Source organism: Portunus trituberculatus, chromosome 45 (assembly GCF_017591435.1).
Source record: "Portunus trituberculatus isolate SZX2019 chromosome 45, ASM1759143v1, whole genome shotgun sequence".
Taxonomy (NCBI): Eukaryota; Metazoa; Arthropoda; class Malacostraca; order Decapoda; family Portunidae; genus Portunus; species Portunus trituberculatus.
The window spans coordinates 13,052,342-13,074,505 of record NC_059299.1 but is presented as its reverse complement, the minus strand read 5'-3'; the positions used below and the strand labels follow the sequence as shown (position 1 = coordinate 13,074,505).

At 44.8% G+C, this 22,164-nt stretch overlaps 1 long non-coding RNA gene across 2 annotated transcripts in view; it reads right to left on the bottom strand.

Moving 5' to 3' along the window:
* Positions 1-2,067: 2,067 nt before the first annotated feature.
* The window catches only part of LOC123519629, a 72,261-nt gene continuing 52,164 nt past the window's right edge, over positions 2,068-22,164 (bottom strand). For both annotated transcript variants that reach the window (XR_006679067.1, XR_006679068.1), the window contains exons 3-4: positions 2,722-2,836; positions 2,068-2,210 (exon numbers count right to left, since the gene is read on the bottom strand). This is a non-coding gene — a long non-coding RNA (uncharacterized LOC123519629). The remainder of the gene's footprint in view (positions 2,211-2,721; positions 2,837-22,164) is intronic.

Sequence of the window (22,164 nt, the reverse complement as noted above, 5' to 3'; positions counted from 1 at the left end):
GTAGAAAATAGGGAAATTAATAAGCGGTAAACATCTGGCAACTCAGGCTGGCGGGAATATAAAGAAAATTTGAAGAAACATAAGAGAAAGGAAAGAAAAAATGAATAATAAAATGACTGACTGTAACACAATCAAATGATGTTGAGGTTTTTGTGGAGCCGGTCAGGCAGTGCGACCACCACCACCGGTCCGGTACTTAGGCGCTACTGAAGGTCGAGAGCAACGCCAGTTTACGCCACAACAACGGTCATAATTCCAGCAAGAAGAAAACGAAGAAGCATAAAAGAAAATTTCAAAGAAAATAATGTTTCTTAGTTTCTAAGGGGGGAACTCTCTTAACTCTAACAAAAAAAGTAAAAAGTGATAAGAAATAAAAGTAACACCATGAAGGGTTCACATTTAAAAAATACTGTAACTCAAGATAAATATTGTTATACTTCAGTGAAAGTAAAAAGAGTGATGAATAATTGGGCAAAAGGAAATTACCCTAAAATTCACTACTGTTACCCTAACGCCCTAAATGTAGTTCGATTACCCTAAAATAGGGTACTGGTACCCTAAAGTGGAAAGCCTGACCCCATCAACCTCATGGAATGAGATCAAGAAGGAGTTACATTTCGAATAAAACTGAATAGTTAGACGTATGTTAGACCATAGAAGTGGGTACTGTAGATGTAGATTTACGTTTACATATTGTGCGGCATACTGGAGAGAACCGATATAAAAAATACGGCGTGAAATAAACTAAAGAGCTGGTGATACCTGGTGACATGTCGCATCTATCCGTCCTTCTTGTAGGTGTTGTCCGATTCCATTCTTCTAGGTGTGACTTCGATACAATAATGGAGTTACTTTTCTATTATTAGGTGAAAAATGATAATATTTTTGCAAATCCTTATATCATAAAGTAATGAATGATGGTAAAAATAGATAATCTGCTAATTATTGACGTAATTTAACTATATAGGCGTCAGAAAACCGCAGCCATACATTTACAATGGAACACCTTCAAAACAAGCCCGCGTAGATCAAACCACTTCCAGGACTGAAGACCTGTTGTTTTTTATGAGTATTGCGCTGCTCGGGGCTCGGCATATACAAATGATGAAACACTGGTGACCTATAATACTCCCCATCAAGGAATAAATCTCCAAACTCTTCCACTATGCTGCTGTGTTTACGTCTTGACCTCAGCGCTGTCTCAGGCGACTGATGTGTACGATAACTTTTCCCAGGGATTGAGATCACAGTGACACGGTCGTCTGGCACCACCGACGGTGTCCTCAGCACTGTCCTGTTCAGCGTGAAATCAAACATGTTTGGCCTTGCGGTGACGCTACTGAAAACGCCTCTAATAGGTTTAGGATGCCCACCAGCACATAAACACGCCCAAACTATCACACCCGCCCATCGCCACGTCTGCCTATCCAAAACAGCTCTCTCCATCCTGAAATAGTATCGTTTTCTGAGAATGTTATCTATCAGCTTATCTCCATGCTAAAGTCTTCTTTACCTCCCACAAACCCTATCCCCAGTTTTACCTATTCTTCCAGCCTATCCCTTCATTGATTTCACTCTCAGCTACACTGCTACTCAATTTTCTCTACTTTGCTGCTTCTGTCATCCCTTTCCTTCCATTCACTGTCTTCTACTCAGTTCATTCCTGCACACACACACACACACACACACACACACGACGGTGGTGGCTGAGGCGTTGCACGAGGGTGGCGTAAAAGGCGAAGTCAAGGTTCACCACTTCGCCCCGATAGTCATACACTTGGTGGGTGAGCCTTGCTCCACGTCACCTCATTAAACAGAGCAGATCGGAAAACATGCAGGAAAGGCAAGGCGTGGCAACCTGACCTTATCTAATAGTAGTGGTAGTAGAAGAGAGAGAGAGAGAGAGAGAGAGAGAGAGAGAGAGAGAGAGAGAGAGAGAGAGAGAGAGAGATCTTAACACAAAAATAATGGAAAAAACCAATAACAACAACAACAACTAAAGCCATAAACACCAGAACAACAACAATAACAATAACAAGCACCATACTTTTACACACTCACATTTCCAGGGTAGAACACGGAGATACAGGCCTACCCGACCTTAGTGGACAGCTGTGGGGAGTCAGCGTGATGCAAGGTGTGACTAACCTGTGCCGTGAATTCATCGCCCATAGCCTCCGCCACGTCTAGCTCACTCTGCCTGTCGTCACCTGCACACAAAACGGGTACTCACTGATAAAGAACATTTCTTAGAAGAGCTCATTGATACTGAGGCTGCCTATACAGACCAAAATCACTATTACACACACCCAAGATAAGCCATACACACCCAAATCGCTTAAAAACTCAGCAACTTCCCAAAACACACGGAACAACTCAAAATGCCTCCAAACACACACTAGAAACACCCAATATATGCTCAAATCACCCCATCCACACCTACACCACTTAAAACAATAAAAATTTACACACTCAGAACACCAACCCTTTTAAAATGCTCCCAAAACACTCAAAACATCCAAATATTCAAACAAACCTACCACACTCAAAATACGTAAAATGTACCAAAAAGATCTAACACACACTGAAAACACACAAAACGCAATCAAAACATACTTATAACACACAAAACACCCTACTGAACACACATAAACACCCCAAATATACACCAAACCAACAAAACGCATTATAAAGAACGGTAGGATTAATAAGGATACTTACCTAAATATTACACCTTTGCTCCTTCTTCTATTCCGCCTCTATTTCTCATTTCTTCATAGTCCTCCTCCTTTGTTTCTTCGTCTCCTTCCTTCTGCTTTCATCTACACGTATAGGCCTAGAAACGCATAAAAAAAAACACTATATATTAGATAAAATATTGAGGAAATGAAGGGTGACTAAAGTATTGTAGCTTGGCTGCTGCTCCTTTTCCTCCTCCCTTTCTTCTTCTTTTCTCCTTATTATTCTATACTTCTCCTTTCTTCCCCTTTTTGCTACCAATATTTACACCCCTGAACTTAGAAACACACAAAACACGTAGAAATCACTAGATATTAGGCAAAATATTGACGAACTGCGGGTTTGGTAAAAGAGGCGCCAGCATGGGGCTGTGATGAGTCACCACCTGAGCTGTAGTCATCAGAGAGAACGGGAACTGTGGTGACTCGGCTAAATTACGTAAATAATTCTATTTAAAAAATGACTTTTACCAAAAACGACGCCACGGCCGAATGCATGATATTTTATGACGTGATAAATATTTAGATTAATTTGGAAAATATCAAAATATCTCCAACTTAACTAGTTTTTAGAAATTTCTAAATTAATTACGTTAAAAGTATAAAAACGTTTTCACTAATAACTTTCCTAAAACGTCCTGGAAAGTCAAGCCATTTTCACTTGGCGAATATTTTAATATATTTCACGGAGGCTGAGCTATTTTTTAAGGCATTCTACAGCGAGTTAGATCGAGAAGCAGAAACATGAATAAATGAAATAAAGAAAAATAAAGAGTTTTGTTCAACAGCATCAAACATAATTTCAAATTCCACACATTTCACTCACTAGATTGATTTCACACTTAGAAGAGCATAGGTAATTCTTTGATACCATAGAGGCCATTTACAGCTATAGTCCGACTCAAATATGAAGGCCGCTGAGGGGGAGACCTAACGGGGATTCCCCGGCTGCGGCGTCGCCAAACGTCGCAGCCCCAATTATAGGATTAACACTGACGTGTGGAGAAACGCCCATCTCTCTCTCTCTCTCTCTCTCTCTCTCTCTCTCTCTCTCTCTCTCTCTCTCTCTCTCTCTCTCTCTCTCTAAAATAGACAAGTAGACATGCATCTTTTTTGTTGTTTTATTTTACTTTTTTCCACACCACCCATGAGGTAAGAGTTAAGGTGCGTTTTTTTTTTTTTTATAGAGGTTTTACCCTGTAGGCATAATCCTCTCTCAGCTATTTAATCAGACAGTTCTTCGTCAGAAGTGTCCTCCACATTGATAATAAAAGAATCCTCTAAGCAGAACTTGTTGACGCTGTATATAATTTCTTTCTCTCGACTATGAAGGTTGCGATGGCGAATAGCGCGGACGAGATATTCACCTTCCATCCTGAGCGACAGGGAGGGGAGGAGTGACTTGATTTGACCTGGGGATTATCAGCGGTCAGGGAGGTTGACCTCACCCATGTCCAACCTTGAAAAGTAGCAAAGCTGGATGTTACGGCCCGCCCGTAACATGCATTACTACCATCACCTCCTCCGCTTGTTACCTCGTTCGACACCTCTCCGCCTCCCCTTCCACGTCACCGTCTCGTGAACCTTCCACGCCACCGTCTCGTGAACCTTCCACGTCACCGTTTCATGAAGCCCCGCTACTGTCCCGAAGTTGGATTCACGCGGCCCTTTCGACTCAACCGAAAGTGTTGAGCCAGCTCTTGGTTTTCTGGATTGGGAGTTGAGATCCAAGCCTCAACCAGTGAACACAACGCCTCTTGGTTCTGCCGTGGGATCAACCATCACCCAGCATTTCACCACTGCGACACCGCATAAGTATCACTTCCCTCGTCCGTGTTTTCCACATTGCCTCTATATAGGATTAGGATTATTGTTAGGTATTAAGTTGGGTTCTTTATTGTTGTATTTATTACTGTGTTATATGTATATGTGTATGTCATTTTCCTGTGTTTCATGTTATATATCTGTGTTTCATGTTTCTTGTTATATATGTGTCAATTTCATTATGGGTTATTAAAGTAGCTTTTAAAGTGACCCCTTTGCATTTCCTCACCAGTTGAACCTGCAGTGTTTTTTTATTGTTATTGTTCACCGGCTCTCCGATGCCAATCTTACCAGTTTAACCGGTGAACGTAACAATTGGCGACCGTGACAGGACCATTATAACCCATGTTCAGTGTTCCATTTTTCCAGTGACTTTTTTCTGTGATTGCTTGTGTTTCTGTGGTGTTGTGACTCTGATGTGTTTTTTCTGTGACTTACTCTGCGTGTGGTTTAAATTTACCTTTGTGCGTTCAAGTGGCTCCTTTTGGGTTAAACGTGCTTCGTGACTTTCATTGGTATCGCATAGCAGTGGTAGAGCAGGAAACCAGGTAGAAAGGCGTGTTCACCGATAGCACTTATCTCTATTTTTGCACATAGGCAGGTGTGTAATAAGTGTTATCCAAGTGTTGGGATCATCATATGTTCATGCGAACCCTCAATGCCCTCACTTCGCGGATCATTTTTCTCGCTAGTTAGAATCGGCCATTTTAACTAGTCTCTCAGACTAATCCGCCTCCTTATCAATAACAAGTCTCAGTACAATTCGCTCCTCACTCTCAAGTCTCGTAACTAGAGTAATCCGGATCCCTCTTAATGCCGTAACTCTCTAGTTTACCCCTCATTAGTGATTGTACTCATAAGTGTTTACTTAAGTATAATCTAGGTAATTTCAAGGTTGCCTTTATTATCACTCTGCCAAGTTCCTCACTTAAGTAATTCGCTTATCATTTTTTTTGTTGTGGTTTAACATCTATTTAATATGGCTTCCGCTCAGTTTAACGTTGAAGATTTTGTGCCGACCCTTCTCTGGAACAACTTAAATATGCTAATATAAAGAAGGACCAATGGAAAGCCATCGCTAAACATTTTGATGTTCCCATCACGTCTCAGATGACTAAAGAGGTCATTAAGAATGTAGTTGTTGAACATCTAGTGCAAGAAGGTCAGTTGCTAGGAAATGCCATAGAAGAGTTAACTCCCATGTCAGCCTCTACGAGGACTATAATACACAGTCCCCAGGAAGAACAGGATAAGAGTAGGATAAGTCAATGGGAAATTGAGAAGCTTAAACTAGAATACCGGATGCATGAAAACAAATGCAACTACAGGCAGAAAAAGAAGATAAAGATAAAGAGAGAGACAGGAAAAACAAATGCAACTACAGGCAGAAAAAGAAGATAAAGATAAAGAGAGAATTACGGAAAAACAAATGCAACTACAGGCAGAAAAGAAGATAAAGAGAGAGAATTTCAGTTACAACTTAGAAGGCAGGAGAAAGAGTTAGAAATTCAGGAGTTAGCCCTACGAAATGACGCTAAGTTTAGAGGGAAGAAATAGATATAAAGAAACAGTTAGCAAGCTTTAATCCTGCTACAGCTGCTCCGCTAGTTCCCCCTTTTGATGAATCTGATGTTGACGGGTCATTTCGCGCTTTTGAGAGCATTGCTCATAGGAATAAATGGCCCAAGGATCAGTGGGTGTCTCTCCTTGTCCCTAAGCTAGTAGGAAAAGCTTATAGGGTATACAACGGCCTTAGTGATGAGGTAGAATATGAAGAGATCAAAGGTAACATTCTAGACGCCTACTCTATCACTTCTGATGGATACAGACAGCAGTTTCGAAAGTATGTGAAACCAGAGTCTCACACCTATGTTGAATTCGCTAGTGAGAAACTAAGACAATTTAAGAAATGGTTAGCCGCTCTTAACATTACCACCTTTTCGGAGTTGCTCAATCTAATGGTCCTGGAAGAATGGAAGAACAAGTTACCATTTAATATTCTGAGGCATGTGGAAGAACGGGGAGAGAGTGAGCTTATGTCTGCCGCTAAAGTGGCTGATGCGTTTGCTTTGTTGATGGGATCCCTGGGTAGTAGAGGTCGTGGTTCACTGTCTAATGTTAGGTCCTCCTTTGGGGAAGGTTTTGGGGGCGCGGGTGGTAAGCCAACCGGATTCTCGCCAAATGCATATAATTCCCCCTGGTGTACATACTGTAAGAAGCCAGGACAAGGACAAGGGTAGCAATTTCACTAGCCATTTTTTCCAACAGATAGTGAATGAGCTAAACATCGACCATGTTACCTCCTCGGCTTACCACCCCCAATCCCAAGGCTGTCTGGAGCGGTTTCACCAAACATTAAAATCCATGATGAAGAAGTATTGCTTGGAGCATCAAGGAGACTGGGATGAAAGTATTTCTTTCCTTCTCTTCGCTTTAAGAGAATCTCCTCAAGATTCTTTAGGTTACTCCCTTTGAATTACTCTATGGTAGACAGATCAGGGGGCCTCTCAAAATATTAAAGGATCAATGGTTTACTCAAAATACTCCTTCAAGCCCCAGTGTGTCTGACTACATCAGTAACCTTAAGAATAAAATCAGTGAAGTCAGATCTTTTGCTAAATCAAACTTCCTCAAATCTCAAACTAAAATGCAACAGAATTCTCTTCCCAAATCTGTCATGAGAAGTTTCAAACCAGGAGACAAGGTTTTACTTTTTCTCCCACTCCAGGCAATGCTCTTCACAGTAAGTTCATGGGACCTTATGTTGTGGCTCAAAAACTAAGTCCATTAAATTATGTGGTCCACACTCCTGACCGTCGTAAGGATTCCCAACTTGTTCATATTAATTTAATGAAACCTTACCACTCCAGAGAACCAGAGGACGACTTGTCTCGCGCTGTACCTGTATGTCTGATAGGAAGGAGTCTGGTCCTGTGCCCCCCGAGGAAGAGTCCGACATCGAATTCCTCTTCTCGTCACCTAAAGGACGCCCCTCAAACAGCCAAATCATGTCCAACCTTGATGAGGTGTTTTTCCTTAACACCTTCACAACAGTCTGATCTTAAAAGTTATTGCTAGACTTTTCTGAAATCACAGGTGACCTTCCAGGAGTTTGTAATACTATCCAACATGACATAAGATTAACATCTAATGACATCAAGCCTATAAGACAACCAGCCTATCGCATTTCACCCATTAAAAGAGACTTGATGAAAAAGAGGTAGACTATCTGCTCTGTCATCACCTTGCAGAACCTAGTATATCTCCTGGGCTTCTCCTGCCTGTTAACATCTAAGCCAGATGGTAGTAGTCGATTTTGCACCGACTACCGGAAATTAAATAAAGTGACGGTGCCAGACTCCTACCCATTGCCCTTGATAGAGGACCTTATAGATAGTATAGGAGTAGCCAAATTTGTAACCACTATAGACTTGCTTAAAGGTTACTACCAGATTCCCCTCTCGGACGAGGCCCAAATAATATCCGCCTTCATCACTCCCTTCGGACTATACCAATACACAGTGATGCCCTTTGGATTGTCTAATGCTCCCGCCACCTTCCAGAGGGCTATAAATTACATAACTCAGGACTTGGAGGGAACATCCGCGTATCTGGACGACCTGGTGGTGACTGCAGACGACTGGGCAACACATCTGACCCGTCTTCGGAGGCTGATGGGTCGGTTGCAGGAAGCCGGGCTTACCATCAACCTGGCCAAGTCCACCTTCGGGAGGTCTACGGTGGTCTACCTGGGACATGTGGTGGGAACGGCAAGGTTCACCCAAGAGAGCTAACGTTGAGGCCATCCTTGGCTTCCTGTTCCTACCACCAGGAAAGCTCTCATGAGGTTCTTGGGGATGGCTGGTTTACAGACGCTTCTGTAAAACTTCTCCACCCTGGCCGCCCCTTGACGGACCTTCTCAGCACTTCCGTCCCTTCCACTGGACCCCGGCCTGTGACCAAGCCTTCAAACACCTCAAGGCGTTTCTCTCCTCGGAACCAGTGGTCTGGACGCCGGATCACTCCCGACCCTTCCATTTACAAGTTGACGCGAGTGGAGTTGGAGTGGGTGCTGTCCTACTACAACCGGACCCCACAAGCGGCATCCTCCATCCCATCGCTACCACTCTGCAAAACTGAAACACCATCAACTCAACTACTCCACCATCGAAAAGGAGGCTCTGGCACTCGTGCTGGCGCTCCAACGTTTTGAGTGCTATCTTCATCCTGGTCCGCACATCACCAAGGTCTTCACGGACCACAATCCTCTGGCCTTCCTGTACGCCATGAGGAACCGAAACCAACGCATTCTTAGGTGGGCCTTGTTAACTCAACCTTTCAACCTGGAAGTCCATCATATCAAGGGGGTGGACAACATCATCGCCGACGCCTTATCAAGATCTCCCGTCTCACCTCCTTCATGAGCCCATTACGGAGGTCTTAGGGGGGAGGAAATGTTACGGCCCGCCCGTAACATGCATTACTACCATCACCTCCTCCGCTTGTTACCTCGTTCGCCACCTCTCCGCCTCCCTTCCACGTCACCGTCTCGTGAACCTTCCACGCCACCGTCTCGTGAACCTTCCACGTCACCGTTTCATGAAGCCCGCTACTGTCCCGAAGTTGGATTCACGCGGCCCTTTCGACTCAACCGAAAGTGTTGAGCCAGCTCTTGGTTTTCTGGATTGGGAGTTGAGATCCAAGCCTCAACCAGTGAACACAACGCCTCTTGGTTCTGCCGTGGGATCAACCATCACCCAGCATTTCACCACTGCGACACCGCATAAGTATCACTTCCCTCGTCCGTGTTTTCCACATTGCCTCTATATAGGATTAGGATTATTGTTAGGTATTAAGTTGGGTTCTTTATTGTTGTATTTATTACTGTGTTATATGTATATGTGTATGTCATTTTCCTGTGTTTCATGTTATATATCTGTGTCATGTTTCATGTTATATCTATGTCAATTTCATTATGGGTTATTAAAGTAGCTTTTTAAAGTGACCCCCTTTTGCATTTCCTCACCAGTTGAACCTGCAGTGTTTTTTTTTTATTGTTATTGTTCACCGGCTCTCCGATGCCAATCTTACCAGTTTAACCGGTGAACGTAACATGGAGAAGCAGTGGTGCTACATTTTGTGGTATCTATACAAAATCATAGTCCTCATTACACTAAAACAATATTCAAAGCTCTCTATACATCCTTGGTAGAAATTTAGAGGAATACACTTTTATGACAGTTAATTAAGATGTAAGTTAATAATGAGATCGAAACATGTGCTACGATGCGGGTAATCCTCGTTAGGTCTCCCCCCTCAGCGGCCTTCATATTTGAGTCGGACTATAGAAATAAGAAGAAAAAGCTCAAAATGTGAAACACCACTATACTCTACATATTTACCTAATACAGGCGCGAAAAATACTTCAAACGCAACGAAACATTTATAGAAAACATAAAAACATACTATGGAAGCGTAACATTACCGTTAGGAAATTTCTGAAAAAAAGTATTTAACCCAGCAAGATGCTGGGGGGAGGGTGATGGTGGGGGGACCAGGAGGCCGGCGGCCCGGAGGCAACAACCTGGAACAGAGGTGGTAGGATCTCAGTACTTTGCCTTTATCCTCTCACCACACTAAAATCAAGCCACAAAGGGAGCTTTTGACCACGGAATATGAAATGCTTGACTGGTGGCTGCATTCTAACAGGTTTAGCTTGCGGTAAGTGAAGAAAACATATATCAGCGGTTAATACTGATAGCTTGCTTTGATAATGGTGGTTGTTTTTTTAAATTTGTCTACTGTTTTTCTCATATGTAAACGAAACACAAAAGTGTCCGGTCCGGTCCGTGCCCAAAATTCGTGGTAAAAATGCGTCCCGTTATTGAAGAAGTTAATGCTACACTAATATAATCTGAAATGGCTGCTCTCTCTCTCTCTCTCTCTCTCTCTCTCTCTCTCTCTCTCTCTCTCTCTCTCTCTCTGTGTGTGTGTGTGTGTGTGTGTGTGTGTGTGTGTGTGTGTGTGTGTGTGTGTGTGTGTGTAATTCACACACCCAGCCAGTCTTCCCCATTACGGAGCGAGCTCAGTGCTCATAGACCGATCTTCGGGGTAGAACTGAGATCACATCACACTGCATACACCGGGAAAGCGAGGCCACAACCCCTCGAGTTACATCCCGTACCTATTTACTGCTAGGTGAACAGGGGCTACACATTAAGAGGCTTGCCCATTTGCCTCGCCGCTTACCGGGACTCGAACCCGGCCCTCTCGATTGTGAGTCGAGCGTGCTAACCGCTACACTACTCGTGTGTGTGTGTGTGTGTGTGTGTGTGTGTGTGTGTGTGTGTGTGTGTGTGTTTCACTGTTTGATCTGCTGCAGTCTCTGACGAGATAGCCAGACGTTAGAGACGGAAGAGAGAGAGAGAGAGAGAGAGAGAGAGAGAGAGAGAGAGAGAGAGAGAGAGAGAGAGAGAGAGAGAGAGAGAGAGAGAGAGAGAGAGAGAGAGAGAGAGAGAGAGAGAGAGAGAGAGAGAGAGAGAGAGAGAGAGAGAGAGAGAGAGAGAGAGAGAGAGAGAGAGAGAGAGAGAGAGAGAGAGAGAGAGAGAGAGAGAGAGAGAGAGAGAGAGAGAGAGAGAGAGAGAGAGAGAGAGAGAGAGAGAGAGAGAGAGAGAGAGAGAGAGAGAGAGAGAGAGAGAGAGAGAGAGAGAGAGAGAGAGAGAGAGAGAGAGAGAGAGAGAGAGAGAGAGAGAGAGAGAGAGAGAGAGAGAGAGAGAGAGAGAGAGAGAGAGAGAGAGAGAGAGAGAGAGAGAGAGAGAGAGAGAGAGAGAGAGAGAGAGAGAGAGAGAGAGAGAGAGAGAGAGAGAGAGAGAGAGAGAGAGAGAGAGAGAGAGAGAGAGAGAGAGAGAGAGAGAGAGAGAGAGAGAGAGAGAGGTGTCACGCACGTGGTAGCTCCGTGTTTTCGTGGTGTTACAGTGGTTTAACAAAGTGCAGTGTTGTGAAAATTTCAGTGCTTGAAGTGCTAAGTGTCCTGGTGTCCATGTAAAAGTGTAAGGTGTGCTAAGCCTTGCAATAGTGTTGAAAAATCACTTGAAAAGAGTGCTTGTACCCGTGCAGTGACCGAGACCCGGGCCTGACCTGACGCGAGGCCTAAGGCAGCACACAGTTGCCAAATCTCTCCAAGGTAGTTTTTAAACAACCTGTATCTCTCTCTCCATGGCTGGTTTGGCTTGACTTGTGGGAGAGGTAGTTAGTGTCGTGTGTTTTTTGTGCGCCTGTGGGGAAGTGCTTTGTGTTCTGTGCCAGTGTTCAGTGTCTGTGTTCACGAGTGTGTTAGTGTCGCACGTGTCGTTTAGAGCCAACACTCGTTGTCGCCCCACACCTGGCTCCACAATTCCCCAGGAATCACTTATCCTCTCCCTCAATGTCTAGCCCCGCCCATCGCCCCATAGCCAGGCGAGACTTGCCTGGCTACCAGCCACAGAATTGGTGTTGCGTTTGTGGCAAAGCAACACTTAAGACTCAACACGTGAGCTGTGACGAGGAAACCTGCCGTAACCTTTGTCACAACAGCTGCCTTGGGGATACGCCAGTCTTCAAGTGTAGCTACACGGAACAGCTACGACTCCAAGCAAACATCCCGGACCCCGTCACCTACATCAGCGAGGAGACTGACACACCCCCACGCCACTACCGGACGATAGTGGGAGAGTCAGTGGGAGGGCTTGAGAGAGGAGAGCTAGTTTCACTAGTTGAGAAGCTCACTGAGGAAGCCTCTCAACAAAACTGTGTGATTAAGTCCTTCCAGGACGACCGGGACTTGATTATACAGCACAGAGACGTGTTTGCTGCGGCTCTCAGAGTAGCAGACAGGCTGATAGCGTCAAAACAGCGCCAGACGCAAGTAGCCACACGCTCTCAGGCAGTCAGCGCCCACGCAGAGTCAATTGACGAACACTGGGAGGTGGTTTGTCAGGACTCTGAGAGGTGGAGGACGTGGTGGAGCTCGGATAAACCGCAACAGCTCCGCTACGCAGCTGTTTTCTCCACTTCCACCTTCCCTTCGCCTGCCCGGGAAACAACGACCGCTCCGCCTACCTCCACTGCTTCCACCGCCACACAGAGCGACTGTGACACCTCCCCAGCGTCCACTGTCACTCCTTCTGCCACACAGAGTGACTGCTCGGTACTCACTACCACGTCTACCGCCACACAGAGCAGCAGGGACTCTTCCTCCATAAACACAGCGAACGGAGTAGATCGCGGTGCCTCTGTTCGCCCACGAACCTCTCCTCAGACCACTTCAGGAGATTGGAGAAAAAAGAAATCTAAGAGGGAAGTGCAGCAGGACGCGAGGAGGGTGTCCAGCGAAGGACTGAGGACTCACCAGGCCACCAAGCAGACACAAAAGCGAGCCAAGGCAAAAGTGTGTGAGTACTGCTCACGGAAAGGACACACTTCTGCTACTTGCCACGCCAGAACTGACGATTTACGTCAGGAGCGTCTCCTACAGCGGCTCCTTACGGTGGAAAGACACACAGCCACACCCTTCCCACCTGCAGCGCCTCAGCCCGCCCACCCCCTCACTTCATTTCAGTCCTTGCCACAACCTCGCCCACTCCTTCCTCAGCCTGGTATCTGGAATCAGAGCCAGGGGCGGCAGTGGACCACTCCTCTTCACCAGTACCAGCAGTCGGCCGCGGACCCTAACCACCACCTCGGACTAGCAGGCCTCGCTCACTACCATCCCTCACCATGGTACAGCCAGCTTGCCCCCGCCGCCAACTAAAGGTCGTCTCTAGCAACGTCCGTGGTCTCCGGACTAACCTTGCAGACTTATACCACAACTGTGTGCAACGACACAATGCAGACGTTGTTGTGGTGACCGAGACATGGCTGAACAGTGAGGTGGAGCCCACGTATGGCAGGATGCAGGGCTTCACCCACTGGGTCCACAGCAGCCACTGCCTCAGCTGGTCCAGCAATGTGAGAAGACTGTCACCATGGTGGAGGTGACGCATCGGCAGGTGAAGCGATTATTGCGGGAGCTGGACACACAGAAAGCCACCGGCCCTGATGACATCAGCCCGCACCTGCTAAAGCGATGCTCTCAGGAACTGGCTGCCCCTCTCACCCAAGTCTCCACAACTTGTGTACGGGAAAACGTCTGGCCTTCAGTGTGGAAGGAGGCTCGAGTAGTTCCCGTACACAAAAAAAGCTCCAGGACGGACCCAAAAAACTACAGACCCATATCCCTGTTGTCAGTGGTGGGTAAAGTGTTTGAGAGGGTCGTGGCAGAGGTGGTGTGTAGCCATCTCAAGGACAATGCCCTCCTCTCAGACCAACAGTTTGGGTTCAGACCTGGAAGGTCAACCTCCGACCTAATGATGCTTCTCACCAGGCAGTGGCAGGACGCCCTCGACGACGGCAAGGACACTATAGTGGTTGCTTTGGACATAGCAGGAGCTTTTGATAAAGTATGGCACAACGGATTACTAGAAAAGCTTCGTGCTAAAGGCATCCAGGGTGGCTTGCTACGACTCCTGGGAAATTACCTGCAGGACAGAAGCCTCAAGGTGGTTGTCAACGGGCAAACATCTGAGTCCCTGCCTGTGGAGGCATCAGTGCCACAGGGTTCAATTCTTGGCCCACTCCTGTGGAATATCTACGTGGATGATCTTCTCCAGCTACTGCCAGGAGTCATGGCCTATGCTGATGACTGCACCCTCTCCTATACCTATCCACGCCAGGACAGTGGGCGGGCTGCTGAGGCCATCAATCAGCAGCTACGAGTGATAGAGGAGTGGGGTGCTCGCTGGCAAGTGACATTCGCGCCGGAGAAGACACAGGCAATGGTTGTCTCTCGGTCCCCAGCCGCCATGGCAGCAATGGCAGGAAAGTTGTCTTTGGGCTGCTGCTCTCCCACTCCAAGATGACGTCAAGATACTTGGAGTGGAGGTGGATCGAGGGCTGAGGTTTGACAGCCATGTCAAAACCATTGCCAAGAAAGCCTCTCACAGGATCTCCGCTCTCAGAAGGATCGCCAGTTTCCTCGACAGGAAGGGAGACTGCTGCTGTACAAGGCACAGGTGCGGCCCCACCTTGAGTACGCAGCTCTCTCCTGGATGTCCTGTGCCGCCACACACAGAAGGAGACTGGACAGCATCCAACGCCGCGCCATACGGCTAGTAGATGCTGCACTACCACCTCACCCAGAGCCTGAGCGTCCCTTGATTCACTGGAACACCGCAGAGACGTGGCGGCGATCGTAGTGTTCCATAAGGCACAGGTGCAAAGAGTGCCACATCTGGCAGGGCTGCGTCATCCTCTAAGAGTCACCGCACGGAGCACGAGAACGGTGCTCAATGGTGGTGACGCCGCGATGCCGCGATCCCACGGGTGTCAGCATCAACGCACCTTCGCAGGACGCGTCTCCAGGATGTGGAACTTGTTCACGGCCGCGGTGCCTCACGTCCAGGAGATGAACACACAGTGTCAAACTGATGGCACATAAGTGGAGACAGACACTGCCAACTCCTCTGACACTCTTTGTGACGTGACACTCAGTGTAGTGCAGTGCGTGAATAGTGCTAGTGAAGTGAAACGAATAGTGCTCCATTTACATGCTGACCATCTTGTATATTATCTATTTTTAAGTCTTGTAAATATTGTAGAGAAATAGATTGTAGTACCCTTAGAATAGGTAGCACACGACAGTGCGCCTTTGGGTACATGTTCCTTTGTAAAAAGTTATGTTTAAATAAAAGAGAGAGAGAGAGAGAGAGAGAGAGAGAGAGAGAGAGAGAGAGAGAGAGAGAGAGAGAGAGAGAGAGAGAGAGAGAGAGAGAGAGAGAGAGAGAGAGAGAGAGAGAGAGAGAGAGAGAGAGAGAGAGAGAGAGAGAGAGAGAGAGAGAGAGAGAGAGAGAGAGAGAGAGAGAGAGAGAGAGAAACATTCAAACGAAATGGTAAATCTCACCAGATAGCTTAATTAAGAAAAAGGTGGAACTAACTATATTTTGAAGGAATTAGGTATGAATATACTGGTGGTCTTCACAAAGCCACTTCAAATAACAACCATTAAGTTAGATGTAACAACCATTAAGTGAGAATGAATTGCTTACTTAATGTATCAGTGGAGGTAACGTAATAGTAGCTAAATAGCTTATCTTTTACTGGTATATTTGCATATTAGTTTACTTAGAAAGGAACAGAACATCGACCAAATATAAACGAAGTGAAAAATGCACTACCCTTGGTGGACGAGAACCTTGAGGTGTGCACGTGGAACCCGGCAGGAAAACATCCACTCTAATTAGCTATCACCAGGTCCATCAACTCCAAGCACCACAGCCCACGCGACACCATTTTCACCTTTCCGTGTCCTCTCCCATTTCTTAACGACTCCTGCAGTCCAACACACGGACACCACCGGTCCCTAGCCTAGTAAACAAGACAGCACTCAGTACAATAGTTAGGGCGAGGAAGAGGGGCCACATGGACCTCACACTTGCACATACTCCTGCACCACGACAGCCGCACCATGTGACCACAAGCAGTCCACACCACAAATCGTTTTCTCTAAATAAATCTATGTTCTATGGTCTTTGAATATACGCGACAAAATAGAAAATATAGAATATGGTAGAAATGGTACTACCGTGAGCGGCCGAGTGAGGTGAAGGTGTCTTATGCAGGCCACCCGATGACCACCATCACCTTAGTTGATTCACACCATAGGTTCGATCGCGCTCCGCTCTCGCTCCAGTCTCGGTCCGGTCCAGTAATGTTAATGCATTTCAATGTAAGCATTCACACTGGCGGTAACAGTTCGCTCTCGCTTCAGTCGTGATACATTCAAAAGATATTTTGACTGGAGCGAGAGCGGAGCGAGACCGGACTGTTGTGTGTTGCAGCCAGTGTGAACTAGCAACGGTCCGCTCCAGTCGTGATTCAGCCTTTGTATGGGGAAATGTTTCTGCCTTTCATCCTATAAAACATGAAGAATCAGAAGAAAACACTACAATGGGATCATGCAAAAGGTAGATAAATAATTAGAGAATAAAATTTTATTTATCACTGATAAAGGGATAATTTTTTACAGTTGGCATATATATATATATATATATATATATATATATATATATATATATATATATATATATATATATATATATATATATATATATATATATATATATATATATATATATATATATATATATGAGTACACTGGAAAAAAAATATGCAAAAGTTAATTACATCTTGTGGTTTTCATCCTCAATTTTTTTAGATTATTTTTTTTTCAAATGTTCCAATGTTCACAAGTAGTTGAAAAATTTAGTCTGATCATCAATATGATGAGGATATAAAATATGGAACTCTCCTTCACTCTTTCTATCTTTCAGCATAGGATGAACCCACAATCTACTTTTTTGCTTTCTTCTTCTTCGTTAAGTGCAGTGGCTATCACTGCCAAATTGGATGGAGAAAAGTCACACATCCTCCGTCACTGGTGGTATGACTTCCATTATTAGTGTTGAAGGAGAGGAAGGGATGGGACCGATAGCGGAGCGAGAGCGGACCGGACATGTGAATGCACCAGGACCTTGACCGGAGTGAGATCAGAGCGAGAGCGAAGCCAGACCGGACCGATAGTGTGAATCAACCCAAATTTTAATAAGAGTTTCTAGTTCAGACTGACACAGTGAAGCCACCGTGATCCACTTTACTGGTTTCCTTCATCGACTCGGAGCACATTTCCCTCGTATCGTCACTAATTTTGTTGTCTCTGGCATACTATTACTCTCACTTGTTCATTAACTGTACTGTGTGTCTTTATCTGTTTCGTCAAGTTTGGCAGCCACGGCGACGCTCGGCAAACACAACGCCCATTCACACATTATTACTGCCGGTTACAGCCTCAAGGGAGCGGAAACCACCACCGGCCACTAACAAGCAAGTAAACAACTGGGCGGCGTCAGCGCTCTAGCTCATTCAATAGCACGCATCATCAGCCTCTCATACTAAAGAAGTAGAGTGTGTGTATTTCACTGTTTGATCTGCTGCAGTCTCTGACGAGACAGCCAGACGTTACCCTACGGAACGGGCTCAGAGCTCATTATTTCCGATTTTCGGATAGGCCTGAGACCAGGCACACACCACACACCGGGACAACAAGGTCACAACTCCTCGATTTACATCCCGTACCTACTCACTGCTAGGTGAATAGGAGAACACACCCAAATATCTCCACCCGGCCGGGGAATCGAACCCCGGTCATCTAGCTTGTGAAGCCAGCGCTCTAACCACTGAGCTACCGGGCTGTGTGTGCGTTAAAATACTGCACAGGTATAACTTGATAATAGACTGCTTGTGTTGTTGTTGTTGTTGTTGTTGTGCTTGTTGTTATTATTGTTATTTTTACAATTGTTGTTATTATCATTAATAGTAGTAGTAGTAGTAGTAGTAGTAGTAGTAGTAGTAGTAGTAGTAGTAGTAGTAGTAACAGCAGTAGTATCATTATTGTAAGAAGAGGAGGAGGAAGTAAAAGAAGGAGAAAAGAAAAGAAAAAAGAAAAAAAGGAAGAAAAGGAGAAAATGAAAAAGAAGGAAAAACGAAAGAAAGAAGAAAAGAAAAAAGAAAAGAAAAAAAATGATGATAATAATAAAAGGGAAAAATCAGCAACATATCAAACATCACAACACAGTGGAATTAGTCACACCACACGCTACTAGCCAACACAAGTATAAACACATACACATCGGCATTCTCACACACAAACACCAGTCTTGCCTACATGATGAAAAGACTTCGGAGTTTACTGTACATGCAGAGTTGCTTTGGTATAGTTAAGTGCTCGCATTTCAAAAACAATAATCTCTCTTTTCGTCTACTGGTATAAGTTTGTGCGATGGTGTGTCTGTGTCTGTTGGTTTCTCTGTAGGTTTGTTTTTGTCTTTTGGTATAAGTTTGTAAGGCAGTGTCTGTGTGTCTTTTGGTTTCTCTGTCTTTGTCTGTTCGTCTGCTGGTGGTGTGTCTGTCTGTTTCTTGGTTTCTCTGTAAGTTTGGTCTGTTGGTGTTATGTTATGAGTCATTCCCATCGTCCCCTGCCTGTTCGTCTGTTGGTAAGTCTGTACGGTAGTGTGTGTGTCTGTCTCGATGTTTCTGTAAAAGCTTTGTCTGTTAGTGCGTGCTTATGAGTCATTCCCATCATTCTCTGCCTGTTCGTCTGTTGATAAGTCTGTACGGTAGTGTGTGTGTCTGTCTCGATGTTTCTGTAAAAGCTTTGTCTGTTAGTGCGTGCTTATGAGTCATTCCCATCATTCTCTGCCTGTTCGTCTGCTGGTAAGTCTGTACGGTAGTGTGTGTGTCTGTCTCGATGTGTCTGTAAAAGCTTTGTCTGTTGGCGTGTTTGTTGAGTCCCACCATTTAGTGATCATAATTCTGAAACAATGCGCGTCATACCTCCAATACTTTGCAAAGGCTTTAGTTGAGGTTACATGGATCTTATTTGATAATTTTCTATGTTTTGTATGGTTGCAGTGTTTTAGTGAAAGATTAACAACATTTCCACATTATCAACACGATAAACACTTTAGAGAACCCAACTTATCAAATCTGTAGCCTTTAAAAAATAGTCGTGGTGAGAGCAAGGCCTTAAAAATATGGGAATTTGCCTAAATATATGGTGTCCTGCCGGCACTCCTTGTCTTCTCTCTCTCTCTCTCTCTCTCTCTCTCTCTCATCATTCGTCCACGTCTTAATGCAATCGTGGTGGCGTCTCGCAAGATGACGCCCACCAATCAACCTGCCTGATAAGTGTGTGTGTGTGTGTGTGTGTGTGGTTGTTTAGATTTTCACAATAATCTTTCTTTCACTCTGTTGTCTTTCTCTTTCATGGCGATCACTCACACACTCATGCGTTTTCATACCACCACCACCACCACCACCAACAGCAACGACAAAAGCAGCAACAACAAAAATAACAACAATCCCAATAACTGCTATTATTACATCATCGAGAGAGAGAGAGAGAGAGAGAGAGAGAGAGAGAGAGAGAGAGAGAGTGAGTGGTGTTTCTACGCAGTTTTCCAGTGTTTTCTTTCAGAGCCTCACGTTTCATTGTTTATATTGAATGTCTGGGGATATTTCTGTACCTCGCTATATACTCAGTGTCACCAGGCTTTCCCTTGGGTGACTTTACGTTGCTCTCTTACTCTCTTATACACTCCCTTATACACTCTCACAGCTGACCACACCAGACACACTCATTCTCTCGTCCTCACCCTCTCATTGGCTCTCCCGCCGTGTATGTCTATGACGCCTCGCTCGTTCATTGGAGGATGTGTCTGGTGGGCGTGGCTTCTCGAGTTACATCACAGAAGAACCGCTGTTCGTGATTGGCTGAAGCAACGACCTCTATCCTGCTACGTTCCGAGAGGCGATTGGCTAGCGAGGACCATTAAGTGATGTCATTACTTTACGTCATTTTTAGGGATATGAGAGAGAGAGAGAGAGAGAGAGAGAGAGAGAGAGAGAGAGAGAGAGAGAGAGAGAGAGAGAGAGTTATGAAACGTTGAGAAAGATGAATAGGTGGAGAAAAAGGAGGAGATAAAAGAGGTGGTGAAGAAGAGGGAGGTAAAGTAAGAAGAGGAGAAGGAGGTGACGGCAGAGAAAAACAGTAAGTTTCTCCAAATCATAGTTATAGACGCCTACACACCTCTTCCTCCTCCTCCTCCTCCTCCTCCTCCTCCTCCTCCTCCTCCTCCTCCTCCTCCTCCTCTCCAGCCTTCCCCTCACCGTCGTTTCCTTCCATTCACCTACCACCAACTCCCCCGCAAGGCCTTTCCATCCCTTTTAACCATCACCCCCCCACCTCACGTCCTAGCCTGCCCTCCCCCACCCTAGTCTGGCAGCAGCAGCAACAAGTCCACACACACACGCTCACACAGACACACGCACGCCAGGCCCACACCACACGCAACTCGCATACGGAGCACACACGCCCCTCCGCGCCCTCTCGTCTCAGCCACACGGTGTCACCCAGCCAACTCTGTCGCAGGTGAGCCGAATAGCGCACTTCCTTCAGTCGACGTTAGTTCGCCAGTTCTTTCTAGGGTTTCCTCTCCTCTTCGTCCTCAATCATTGCGACTGGTGTGTTTCCGCGTGTTTATTTGCTGGGATTGTCTCGCCACGACCTGACTTCACTGTTTTCTTGTTTGTTTTCATCTTGTGTCGATGAATCCGCTTCCTGCACTTTTCTTTACTCTTCTTGTTTATTTCTTCCTTATCTTTATTTTCTTTCTTTTCTTTTTTCCTTTTTCGTTCTTCTTTTATTCTTTTTATGTATTTGAGTTACAAGATTTCGCTAACGTGTGATACATTTCTACGAGACATTTAGCGATTTTCAATCCCAAAAGTGGCAGTTTTGCGATTTTTTTTTATTCTTCCTTCTTATTATTATCATCAAAATTATCATTATCATTATTGTTGTTATTACTATTATTATTATTATTATTATTATTATTATTTCATCATCATCGTTATACTTCTTTTCGTCTTATCCTTCATCTTTTTCTTCTTGGTCTTCCTGTTTTTTCTTTTTTCTTATTCTCTTTCTATTTCTTTCGCTTTCTTTATTCCTTTTTCATTCTTGAGGTGTAACAATAAATACTCGTCTCTCCGTGCTATTTTTCTTCCCCTTTTTTAGTTTCACTCCTGTAATTATTACTAGTAGCATTATTGATGTTTTTTTCATGTCATCCGACTCCCGCCCCACAGTAAAATAATTATCGATTCTATTTCATCGTACCTACGTTAAAGTATTTGTACATTTTCTAGTATCATTTCCATCGTACTTCTTCACAAAGAGAATCTACTCCTATCGTCCGTTTTATTTCTCCCCTCTCTCTCTCTCTCTCTCTCTCTCTCTCTCTCTCTCTGAAGTATGTACAAATACACAAACATCTAGAATACCTAATATCTGCATCTTTTACAAATACTGAAAGCCGCTAGGTAACTAAATATACGAAAAAATCTATGATACCTGAAAAACTGATATTCGAAATTTGTGATGCCAGAAATCTACATCCTTTTCTAAAACACTCTTAGTTCATGATGTATTTCTTCACATTCATTGCATCACACTTGACGATACTCGCTGCTGCATATGGACATAACTCACACTTCTGTACATACAATCTCGCTTATGTTTTCAAGTACCAATTTTTTTTTTTTTTTTACCAGACTTGTCGTGCTTCCTTCAGGTGCTCTTATCTATTATCATTTCTTTTCCTTTCGCTGTTTTCTAGAGTGAGAGGTGGATGCCATGAATGAGTCCAACAGTTTATTTATTTATTTATCTACTTATTATTTTTCTTGCCTTGAACGCATCCTCCATTTCTTTGTGGATTGTATCTTCCCTTGTGACTCCAATCCTTTATAGTTCTATCACAATGACATCCCTCTACCTCACTTCCACCTACTCTGATCCGCTGACTGTGTCTTTATCTAATGCCTGACAGATGCATAACACGTCATTGTACACAGAGGGGATATGGAAGGTTACTCGACTTCCGGCCAAGACTGTACAATAATGAACTAT